The following is a 13,327-nucleotide window of genomic DNA, read 5'->3' on the forward strand; positions in this document are numbered from 1 at the left end:
GACTCTGTATCTGTATATAGAGAACAGCTGTTAGCTGATATATTTATGATTTAAATCTCATATATAACCTTTTAAAGATTGTTTTCAATATGAATATGGAGTCTTTGTGCTAAGCTATCTGACATCCATATTTTCATTAACTCTGAAAATGTCGAACTGTTCCCTTAATAGACGAGCTGGAGGAATAAGAACAGAAACACTGAGGAAATTTTTCCTCAAAAAGAGGACGATAAGAGGTGATGAGGAGGAGGTGATGTAAGGTAACTTCTGCCTCTCCTCTCTCTCTATTTGGTTTTGCTGTTTCCTGTGTGGGTGAAGTGAAGAAGAGGGTTGTCACCTCTGATCAGAGAGTGGAGGTGGGTTGTGTCCTTGGACGTCTTCAGGGTGGGAGGAAGAACCGAAGGATGGAGAAGATGACAGAAGCGGCAACAGAGGAAAACTCTCTGGAGTCTTTTCATGTCGTTAAATCTTCTGTTTCTACTCCTTCATCTTCACCTCTCTTCATCTGCTTCTGTCCTTGCCTACAACAGCTGTCTCCTCTCCGTCCTCTCCACCACCCAGACCTTCAGTCTCAGCAACAGCAACGTCTGCATTCACCCTCTCATCGGAGGTTCACACAGGAGAGTGGACTGCAGAGAGGCTTCTTTTGCTCCTGTTTTTGTGTTTCGCTCTCACGTAATATGTTTTTACTTTTTTAATGGCATTATCTCGAGATCACAAGTTCTTAATTGCTCATTTTCTTGTGATAATGGGTTAAAAACAAAAGGCAGATTTCTCAACATAATCAGTCATCAGGTGGTTCTGTGGGTCATCCATCACCTTCCCACCAACCGACACTGTGGGCTGTTTCTGTCTGTGTTTTATTTACCTTGAAAAGGTCACTGCACATAAAAATAAAGACTTCAGAACACAGTCGATATATAAATATATGTCACACATGAACACATGTTGAGCTTCACAGTTAAGTTACTGAGTGAAACATGAAACTGATGATTGATTACAATCTGATTTGTCGTTTTATGATCATTCGGTTTGTTCAAAACACCTCTTTTCTTCTACAGCAGCAGGAAAACATCAGTGTCCGTCCCCGTCTGAGAAAATAAGCTTCATTTATTTGATTGGAGATGTCGAAACTTTCACCAAAGATCCGTCACAGAAGAAAGAAGAGAAAAGAGATTTTGATCAACACAGGAAATCAGGAACCTTTAGGGAGAACATTTTTCCTGATTAATTATTAGTATTTTATAAGTTAGAACAGTAAAAGCAAAATCATCTTTGCTAATTTACTTTTTAAAAAAATCACAATTTTCACTGATTAATTTCCTTTTACCGACTAATTTACTAATCAACTAACTGTTTCTGCTTAGACTGTGAGCGGGTTATTTTGTGCCCAAGTTCTGGTTTGATTTATCCATGTTGACCTCCAGTGTAATAAGCTACTGTGACTACATTTCCCACAAGCCACCACTGAGCTGAGTTTATATCCTAAATAATAATCAAAACCACTGTTACCTGTTAGTGCTTGAAAGAGCTGCTGTGAAATAAAGAATAATGTTTAACATGAACAATATCAGGATACCTGAAGATTCAGGTCTAATAAAGAACTGAATGTAATCTTGACGAGCAGACTGATTTCAGCCTGAATTTGTGGTCACTCGTTAGTTTGGTCATTAATGAGCTTCCATATATTCTCTCTCACACACACACACACACACACACACAGTGATACTGGTGATTGTGTAATGATGTTACACAGAAAAGAAGAACTATTTTACATAAGTGTGACTGTTGTCATGAAACTGGATTCATTTTTAGCTTCGACCAGTGACTGAAGTGGGATTATGCAACCTCTCTCTCTCACACACACACACACACACGCACACACACACTGCTGTGTGTCAAACTGCAGCCCTCTGTGTTTCACACCGCCTCTGGTCCCAGACTCCAATCTCATCTTCACCAATCTTCTCCTCTCTCTCTCTATTTCTGTCTCCCTCCCTTCCTCTCTCCCTCTCTGTCACTGTCTCTCTCTCCCTCCTCGCTCCCTGTCCTCTGTTGCCACGGCAGCAGTGTGAAGAGGAGCGACGGAGGAGGAGGAGGAGGAGGAGGAGGAGGGAGCGTTGCGGGAGGACCGGGAGGTGGCGGAGGGCAGAAAATGTCATCTCGGTCATGTTGATGAGAGACCAAAAGAAAGAAATCTGATGCGACGTTTGTACGTTTGCTGCCAATAAAGACTTTTTTTTAAATGAGAGCGAGCAGAGGAGCTGTAACCGAACACGAGATTTAATTTAGTGTTTTACTGTGTGTGTGCAGGCATCGTGGCAGACAACATCAAACACGAGACACTCGTGAAGGACGGCTGCTGTTCAATCTGGCCTTCAGCAGCCGCACACACACCTGCAGCTTCCTCAACATCTTTCTGAGTCATTCAGTTTCAGTTTCAGTACGTACATATTCTGAAGTATCGCATTAGAAACGTTTGATAGAAATGGAAAAATTCAAAAAAACTTTCCATCATCTTTTTAAAAAAAGAGTTTAAAGTGAGATGGACAAACATCTTTGTTTGTTTAAGGCATTTTTTTGCAATGAAATTACGTAAGAAAGTAAAGATTGCTGCTATTTTGTCATATAATTAATTTAAAACTGAAGGCAGCTTGTTCTAGTGAGAATAACGTAGCTCTGCGTTTTACTTGACGGACTCCTATGATTGGTGAAACTTGCGAGAAACTACAATGATCCAATTTGTAGAAAACTCTAGAATATTTCTGTGGTTGCTGCACACAGATCTGCTGTAACCTTCTAACATCATGAAAGTAAAAGAAATGTTTTCTGCATTCTTTTTTATCTCGTTGAGGCCTCTTCTACTGGTTTTCCAACTAAAGAATTGGCGCCACCGACTGCTTATCTTGTTAAACCAACTCCTAATAATTATATAACAGCAGTGGATGGAAACAAACATTCATTCACATTTTCTGTTGCCAAATATGACAAAGACATTTTTAGATGGAAACACAGCTATTGACAGCTGTCACAGCATCCTGTAGGAAACCGAACCAAGGAGGTTGGGTTGCCAAATGCAGCTCCACATGCAGTGGAAGGATCTGGGGATTGAACCGCCAACCTTCTAAATTACCTCCTTCTGATTACAAACACAGCCTATAAGCATCACAATGAAAAGCGTGGGTTTTTAAGTTCAGTTTTTGGAAAAACAATAAAATGGTTTTATTGGAGAAAACTGACAAAAAATATTTAAAAACCTATTTTAATATCTCAAAAATACATTTCTCAAATCTTAAAACAAGGTTTTCTTTGACATGAAGAAAACTTGACATATCTGACTTTCATAGGACAGGATTGATATTTTTTTTAAAGAAACAGAAGTTTCAGAAGCTTTAACACAAAGCAAATGAACGCTGAAAACAGAAAATGGTTGTAATTTATTTTGCTGATGACAACCCGCTCTCTGTGGATGTTTTATGTGACTATTTTAACATTTGCAGTTTTGGTGTGTTGTGGCCTACTCCTGTAGGAATGCATCTGTATATGTGTGAGTTTAAGGTTTAAGGTTTTCTTCTTAGAGTTTTGTCTTCAGGCTACGAGCTGATTTTCAATAATGATGGAGTTCAGATGGAGGACAAAACTTGCCTGAAGAACTTTCAGCGAGGAGCTTCAATCCAAACCATCGTTACTGTCTGTCAAACTGCTGCTTCAAACATCATATAGATCGGCTTTATGTCTTTGAACCTGTTGTTTTAACCTTTATTTTACTCTGTGGGTTTGACTTGCGCTGCATTGTTGTTTTTTATTGTCCATTGTATAACTTCTATAAACACAATGGTTGCTTTTCTCTGAAGCTGTGTGAATAAACAACAATTGTAATATTAATGCTTCAGAATTGGTGCCGGATGGACATTAGAGGTTGGTCCTTTTTGGTTTTTTACATTATATATTTAAATTGAATGTAGTTTGTGTTGTATGTCTTGAGTTCTGTCTGGATACTGTGGAACCACACATGGAATGAAACAGTCTACATCCAGGTTAGTGGCTTTTTGAGGCTGTATAGGTACAACGGTGATTTGAGTTAAATGCTAAAGACAGCATGCTAACATGCTCACAATGAAGCTGTTGATATGCTGACGTTTAGCAGGTGTAGTATTTGCCACGTTCAGCATCTTAGTTTAGCTTGTTTACATGCTAACGTTAATGAGAATCCATCCAATAGTTGTTGAGATATTTTGGCATATTTATGTTCCAGATTCATAAGTTGCCTAACCCCTAAACGTAGAACTGGGGAACATAGGAAGGACCCCTCAAAGGCCACACAGACAGCTGGCTAAATGTGAAAATACTAACGTCTGAGAGTTCTGCTTTACCTACAAATGTCACTGAAAGAGACACAACAACTACAGAGAGAAAGGAAACAACTACAAAGAGACATAATACAACTACAAATGGAAAGGAAACAACTACAAATAGATGCGAAACAACTTAAAGAGGAATGAAATCACTACTATGGGTTGGAAACAACTACAGAGACATACAAAACAACTACTCTTTGTGCTTTTTCTCATCGTTTTTTATGCTGGGCTGTGGGGCCCAGCATGCACTGGAAGAGGCCGATCACACCAGGCTACCAGTTTATCACACGGCTGAGACACACACAGACAGCATGTTCACACACATTCACACTTACAAATAATCTGAGCAGCATGGGTTTGGACTGTGGGAGGAAATTGGAGGAAATAGTGGTCACACACACACACACACACACTTCTCCATTTCCTAATGACCATTAAATGAGCAGCCAGCTCAATGTCCACTGTTTTTCTCATTAACGATGGGAACACAAATATGTTGCCCGCTATTCTGCATCACCTCATGTGTCCTTTTAGCTAATATTGTCACATTAACTATGAAAACGAACTGGATGTAGTTTTTGAAGACGTTTGCAGCTCAGTTTGCTTCCCTGAATCAAATCTCACCACAACTTTCTTTCTTTGTCGTTCTTTTCTTTGTACACACATATAGTTCTGGTAACTGTTGGTTTGTAATTTTCCTGACTGTGTTGAAGTTATGTCACTGAGCATCTTTGTGTCCCAGTGTTACCCCTGTAAGCAATTTTCTTTTCAGCTCTTTTTCTTTGTGGCCTTGTTCTCCTCCATCTTGTCACCAGTTGTCATTTAGTCTCTGTCATCCAACTCAGTCATGTTTTTGCTTGTCAGCTTGACTTTTCTTTTAAACGTTTTGTGTACTTGCTGGATTTTTTTCCTCTGTTTTGAAGAGAAGCATCTTGTTTTTCTTTTGTCATATCTAGACTGTTGTTGCTGTGCGAATAAAGTCAGCGGAGACTAAAGAGATGAATCTCTTTTAACTCAAATATAAAAAATAGAACTTCACCTAAACCAAAGTAAACTAAACTGCGTAAAGGAATCAGACAATCTCATCATTGTTGTACATTTTTGAATACTGCTTGCAGTCTCGAAAACGTTCTCCTCTCATTGCACAAAAACTCGGCAAACCATAAAATGTATATTTTATTCTGTGACTCAAAGCAAACATTATTATCATGACACCATGTTAGATCATCTGAGGGTCTAGGGGCAATAATTTCAGGATTAAGATCAATCAGTTCAGATTGAATGCAGATCAGGGATTCTATAGTTTTGTATTTTTGTAAGAGTTTCATTTTGTTTCAATGTTTAGTTTTTATTGGTTTCAGTGTTAGCTATTATATGAGGATATTTGTCAGAAGCAAGATTTAAGAAATTCAGAATAACCATTACAACACAAACATTACAATTTTTGTGTTGACAAATTTGACCAAACTGACAAACTAAAGCTATTTACTATATATTTTTATTGTATTTTATTTAGTTTTGTATGTACACAATATCATTTCAGTGAAATAAATTGTTTTAGTGCAAATGTTAAAATAGTCACATAACACATGTTCATCCATATAGAGCGGTTTATCATCAGCAAAATAAATTCCAGCTGTAAATTTGTTGCTCTTTCATTCCTGACCTATAAAAGTCACATATCTCCAAAATGTTAACCTGGTTTTAGTTTTTAGATGAGTTTAGTTAACTACGACCTTATGCAGAGTACATTTTCTCATTGCATATATTTACACAGATTTGACAGCACAGATGTGAGCTGGAGCTACGAGTTAGCTAGAGGCGTCTGACGAGTCAAAGTACCAAAACAAATCTGGTCTTGTTTCTCTTTCTTTCTACACTCTTTTTGTCTAATTCGGTTATACAGCCCGAGGTGCACATTTTGAACGTTCATGGACACATTTAATGTCTTTTGTTTTGAGTTTTCTTGCATCTTAAATTTGCTTCACATTCTTATTGAACACATATTAAAGTATCACTAAAACCTCAGGTTATCTTTAGTTTCCCCACAGGTGCAGATGCTGTTCTCAGCTCTGGGTGATGTTTGAGGGTTTGGACAGTCCATATCCCATAATCCCTATAGTACTTGAATCCACTGTGTGTTAGTCACTGGTGTGTGAAGTGTTGCTGTGCTCAGCTGATCTATCCCTTGGACCTGTTTCAATAAAGGCTAAAATAGAAATACCTCCCCCCTCCTCTCCCTCCCAACACCCTCCAAAAATGACCCGACATTGGCTGCCCTCCCGTCTTTCCTCCTCTCTGCTGTTTATCGTTGGCTGGACTCCGGCTGGACGTCGCATGCCGGCGTTCCAAGAAACACTTCATTCTAAGACTCACTTTGGTCCAAGGCTCACATTTAATTATGGCTCTGATTCATGGCCCCTTTGTTATTACTGTCAGCTCCACTTTCCACCTCCGGACCAAACAAATGGCTGTTTCCTTCGCACAACACTTCTTCCTCCTTAGCCCTCCCTTCTCATCACTTTCATCTCTCCCTTCCTCTCGTCTCACAGGGTGTAAACTTTTACACCTTGTTGCGAGAACAACACCGGAGATTTGAATCTGAAAATCTAATTTATGCAATTTCTTTTTCCAAGCATGGTTTCCTCCTTGTTTTATCGTTAGAAAAAAAAGCCAGAGGAAGCTTGGAAAGCAGTCAGACAGCATCAGACTACTAAATACTACTCGGCTGTAGCCCTTAAACCAACTGAGAGTTCTGTTTCACCTGCAAATGTCACTGAAAGTTATGTAAAACTACAAAGGGATAGAAAACAACCATGGACACAAAAGAACTACAGATAGATGCAAAACCTACAATGAGACTCATAACAACGTAATGTAAAGACAAAGGAAACAACTACAAAGGGAAACAAATCAACTACAAGGAGATGCAAGAACTACAAAGAGACAAACAGTAACTATGCATTCACTGATTAAGTGCATTGAGCATGAACAGCATTAAGTAATTGGATGTGGCAACATTTCCTCCGGTTTTACAAAAAGAAAACAAAGAACATTTGGTGCAGATTAAAAAGTCAGCTTCAAGTGCTCTTGTTAAAGAATACAAACCAATACACAAATCTCAGTGTTGTCATGGACACCTGAATTTAAGACAGTTACAATCACCTTTCAAAGACCTTTTGTTTCTGATTCAAGATTTAGAAAAATGTGTCAATGTGTTTATCTTCAGTGGACTCGACTGCTGTCTTTACAGATCTCTGTATCAGCTGCATCAGATCAGATCCCTCCAGTCCTCAGATATCTTCACACTGACTCCCTGTTTGTCAAAGTATTGATCTCAAAATACTCCTGTGGGTTTATGAAGCTCTGAATGGTTTAGGACCAACATATATTTCTGTACATTTCTGCTGCTGGGTTATGAACCATCCAGACCTACGGGGACAGATCTACTTGTTGAAACTAAACCTGAGGAAGCTGGAGTTCAGTTTCTATGCATCAGATATCTGGGGAAAAAAACATTTTATCCGTCAGTATTTGAGAATTCACTTTGCAGCAGATACAGTTCGATCAGCAGTTAAACAGCAGTGAGGTTTGATACCCAGAAGCCTTACGTACAGTACATCTGTGTTTGTCTCATAAAGAGGCAGCGAGAGAGTGTGCCAAACCTCAGGGACGAGAACATTTGGAGGGAGGGACGCCATATCTCACATTGATTCCTTCTTTGATTTGTTTCTCTGCTTTATTACCTCCTCTCTCTCCCCCTCTCGCTCTCTCTTTCCCTGCAGTTTTCATCTTTTCCCAACATAACTGAATGCCGATAAATTCATGAATTTATGTTGTTCTGTACTCTGCACAAGGCAGGGCGGTTTGTTCTCTTCAGCATCGGTGCTGACGTTTCTGCGGCCGTACTGTCTTTTATGAATTATAAAGATTAACGCTGTCAAATATAAGCATTCAGGTCATTCTTAAAAGGTTTACACAGTGCATTCAGAGTACAGAGGGGTGGATGGACGTATGTCACCATCACTGTAAATGTCATCCTGTTTCATAATGTTTTATTTTTGCACCATGACTGCTATCTTCTGCACTGCCCACTAGGGGTCGCCAAAGGTTCATCGGGGGTTGCGAAGCATTCTTGATTTTAAGGTGTGTAAGAAAACAAAAAATATACGTAGTATGCTGATATCTCTGCATTTGGTTCAATAATGTGAAGAAGTAAAAGTAAATATATATAGAATAATAGAACGATGGCCAAACGTCAGGGACAAGAAAACATCGAATTTGTCAAAAGAGAAGTCTGTATGATTGTTTAAAATCATTTTAAAAAATACATTATACAGACAGAGAATTTGTATAAAAAGTTTCCTTTTAGGATTTAATAAATGAGAGAAAATGGGTCCCTTGAGGAAAAAGGTTGGGAACCACGGCTCTAACCAAGCGGCAACCTGACAAATGAAGCCAACAAAGAAGAGGCCAAACCTGCAGTTCCTCTAACGTCCACTGGTTGGCTCCAGCAGTGAGTCAATCTCTATAAGGCCCCATATTAAACTGTCCAACTTTACAGCAGAAATAAACATGTTAACATCCTGGTACAAAGAACAGTTTTGGTCTCTACAGTTAATTTCCCCGTTCATGACAACTGTAAACTCAACCATTTAAATTATATTAAGGCTTAAAGTTATGTATAATTAAGGATGCTGTTCTGTTCTAAGGAATTTAATAAAAAAAGATTTTGCTGATCAATTTAATGTTTCCTCTGATTGAAGTGTGTATACTTCTGACATGAAGTATATTCCTACTGCAAACGATGAATCTTGTATGTTTAAACCCTGACGAATTATATTATTTGTGCTATCGTTCATGTTGTCATTAGAAAAGTTAATAAGCCTGACGGCAGGAAATGCGCAGACACTTTCTTTTCCCATGTTTCAGAAGCAGCAGCAAACACTTTCTGATCTGGCTTTTTTAAATTTGACTTCATACGTTTCAAGGCCAAGCAAGGTGCTCTTTGAGTTGTTTGGGATTTAAAACACAAGGGCACCCAAATCAAATATTTATCAAGCTCATACGTCTGCCCGTCAAAAGAAATTCTTAGGGAGGCAAACTGAACATCAAAAAAGTCTTTCAGCTGCTGAAGGAAATGTCAGGGAGAAAAAACGACAAGCTTACACGGCTCGGTACAGGGTGTGTATTCTGTGTGCATTCATGCCTTTCATCAGATGAAAGCTCAGCTTAGATTTGTAGACATACGTAATAATGCTCCGAGGGTGCCACGGTTTCCCTCTGCATCCCTCAATCCCAAATGTTTCACCATATTGCTTATTGCTCATAGTTCACTGTGTTCATGGCTTTCTGTTCTGAATAACACTGTTTTACCGGAATCTCTTCAGAAAATGATTAATCCTCAACAAGTCTCTCTCTTCTGTCGCCACATCACGGCTGTACGTCTGTACCGTCACTGGCGGTCTCACAACAAATGCAGGCATCCACATCCAAATCCCATCACCTAAAACGTCTCCAGGAATGACACTGATCCATCAGCTCGAGCAAAACGGGAAGAAAAACCTGATCTGGATCTCTGATTTTGGGAGGTCTGTTAACAATGTGCTATTTTTTTTACATGTATTTCTATTTTTCTGTGTCTTCATCTTCATGGATCATGTGTAATTTTAGACTATTATTGATGTATAATTCTTGCATGAGGGTGATTCATCGGTCAGTGTAGTTCGCAGCCAGCTGATTTTCTTTAGAAATTTGAAAAACTAAATCAGGAAACGAGAGGTTTTCCAGTTTTGGTTTTCTCATATCTATAATAAAGATTCTTGCCATTACCATCCAAGTGCTCAGCACAGCATCTCCAACTTCACTCACTTTAACTTTGGTAAAAAACATTATTTTTTCCTAAGGGAAGAGTGAGCTCCCCCGAAGGCTGTAGTACAGTTCACACATTAATCCAAGGGTATACAAGTTTGAATCAATCTGTATCCAGATCTGTATATTATATCATATCATATAAATTGAGTTAATCAAAATAATATCCAAATCTTCTTCTTTAGATTTAAGAACACTTGTTTAGTACAGACCCCCCAAAATCTCACTTGATTTGAATAGTTTTGTTATGCAAAAATGATCATTACCACATCAGAAATTATATCACAACCACAATAACTCTTAAAATAACTCCATATCATGTAGCCCTAATATAAATAATCCATCAGAGATCCAGTGTGTAATCTCCTGCATACGAGCACCTTTTCTGGGTCTGATTGAGGCTCTGGTCTCAGCACATCCACAGCTCAGACGTCACTCTGTCAGAGAGAAACAGCTGTGCTCTGAATGTATATCGAAGTACATGAATGGACGAGACACAGCGGGAGCAATGAGGACTGACCTCAATAGAGCCAGCAGCCTCTCCACAAAGTTCCCATTTCTCTCAGTGTGCAGAGCGAAGCCTCAGTCAGGAGAAAAGAGTCTGATTATATCAGACTGACAGGCAGGAAGACTGTATCAGGTTGAAAATATATTGTAAAAGGAGCCTGAATAGTATGGAAGCCCAAAAATAGGATTCTATAAGTCATTATAATGAGAAACTATCACAAAAATATGACCGAATATCTCAAAATAACGACTTAATATCTCAAAATAACAAGAAATATTTTCAATATGAGTTTATGTTACTAAATCGTTATTTTGAAAAAAGTTCCTCATTATAATGACTTTGTTCAGGCCCGCCACAACAAACATTTGTTGTTTTAAGTTGTCTTGAACTATCAGACTTTTCTGCTTTTAAAGTGAGATTTCTTTTAATTATGGTCAGATTTGTGCACTAATGTGGTTAAAGGTAATAAAATACTGCACCCTAACCTATTAAAGCTTTAATGTGACTGATGTCTGAGATTAACTTTTAATCTGTATTCTTTGATAGACCTTCAATTGAACATCACCTTTATTGTTAATATCATACGCTCCTCTGGTGGCCTCGCGGTTACACATCCCAGAGGAAAGGAACCTGCCAGGTTATTAACTCCATTTAACTGTCAAATTGCTCCCTGCTAGTAAAAGTAATCAAGCACGTTGAGTTTTGTTTCACTAGACAAAAGTATGTTTTGTTAATATCGTTCTGATACCTGGAGGTGTTCTATCCTCAGTAGTGCTGTTAGCTAAACGCTTCAATGATTCAGTATTTTGAGTTCCAGAGACAAATTAATACACTGCGCACAGAGGGGTCCTAAGCACATTTCACAGTAATTACCCAAATCTGAGATGAATTGAGTCTTTACAGAAGTGAGTCCATGAGGTGACGCTAGAGGTCAAATTAAAAAGGGTTCATCTTCTGGTCAGTAAGTTGGATTTTGTTCTGTGTACAAAAAAACATTCGGGCTCAAGAAAAGGTCGTCAGTGAGATCATTAGGATTCATCTTTTGGGGGTCGGTTGAAGAAGTTAAAAAAGTGTTATAGTACAAATATCTTCTCTGGTTGGTTTATCACAGCAGTGAGTTTACCTGCTCAGCTGCAGAAAGCGGCCTCGTTCTCCGGTGAGAATTGTTCCTCAATGGTCTAGAGTTCATGTTGCTGAAAGGACTATTTCATCTCACGGTGGATGGCAGCAGAAGTAACATGTTTCCTATAATAGTGTGTTTCATCGGTGTGATGCAGAGGGTGGACAGTGTGTGGATTGATGTTCAGCACTGGAAGGATTCTCATGTGAGAACATCAGAAGAAACAAAAATAAATCTGGTTTGAAGAACACATAAGGGAATCTATCAAAGTCCACATTATGTTCAGCATCTCTGGTTCGCAACTGAAGCTGATGGTCTGCAGGTGTTTGGTCATAAATCAAAGTATTGTTTTTCCTCGCCGCTGTCGGCAAGTGCTTGCTCATGGTGGGAACTGTTGGGTCTCAGTAAATCATTTTAAAATGACTAATTAAGGCTCTGTTACCACGTTCAGGTACAACAAGTTAGAAAACCAACCTCTAGCTAGGTTAGCCATTAGCCTAGCAATACTGGTTAATAACAATGCATTATGTTGTATTTTGCTCATATAAAAACATCACATTACTACAACTTTAACTTAGGATTTTTGGGGGTCGGGGTTGGTGAAGTTCCTAGTTGGAAATCTGACTTCAGGCAACTGGGAACCCCAAAAATTATTACTTCCAGGTGCATTGTGGTTGTCTAGCAGCCTTTAGACGTACATAAAAGGTGAAATATCTTTAAGCACAAGGGAGGTTTTTGGTGGAGTCAGTCATCTTGGGTTGCGTTAGTGACAGTTAGCAGAGCAGCTCTTTGCTCACAGTTTGACAGCCTGAGTAATTATTTCCTCTAAAGTCTCAAAGTCAGTCCGACCACCACCAGTGTTTCCCGACCGGAGGAATGTTCACATCCATTATCCAGGCAGAAAAAAGTAACAAACCTCGAGTCTCCGGCTCCACCTCTGGCTCAGCGGTGCAGCACTTCTTATATCTGAGACGTGAAATGAGAGAATGTCCAGAGTTCGACTCAAGGACACTTGGACGGGTCCGACGTCGCAGTCTGCTGCACCAACGCAATTCGTGACCTTTCAGTCTTGCAGTTCTTTGGCTGCAAAGTTTCAGGGGACAGAGTGGACTTTGACAGCTCCGCGGGGATGAACTGCCAGAGAACTGATAACATTTAGATTCGTCGGGAAAGACAGAGACAGAGGAGAGAATTCACTTCACCTCCGTCGTGTTTCGCTCCACCTTTTCCCATTTTCTCTGCCCTTTCTCTCGTCTCTGCTCCACAGAACAATTCAAGAAGACAGAATTTCCACAAAACACCTTACGACGATAAAAAAGATGAGATCTTGTAATAACTACGCGGGCCACTGACCTTTCAGATGCCCTGCTAAACCTTTTATTTAAAGCTGTAATATGTAACATATAAAAATTAGTATAAACTTGTTCTGGTAACGCTGGTTGCCTGTCAGTGGCGTCATATCCCCTTTGT

The sequence above is a fragment of the Morone saxatilis genome, unplaced genomic scaffold (genome assembly GCF_004916995.1).
Source record: "Morone saxatilis isolate NCDOM2014 unplaced genomic scaffold, NCSU_SB_2.0 Contig9, whole genome shotgun sequence".
Classification (NCBI taxonomy): Eukaryota; Metazoa; Chordata; class Actinopteri; family Moronidae; genus Morone; species Morone saxatilis.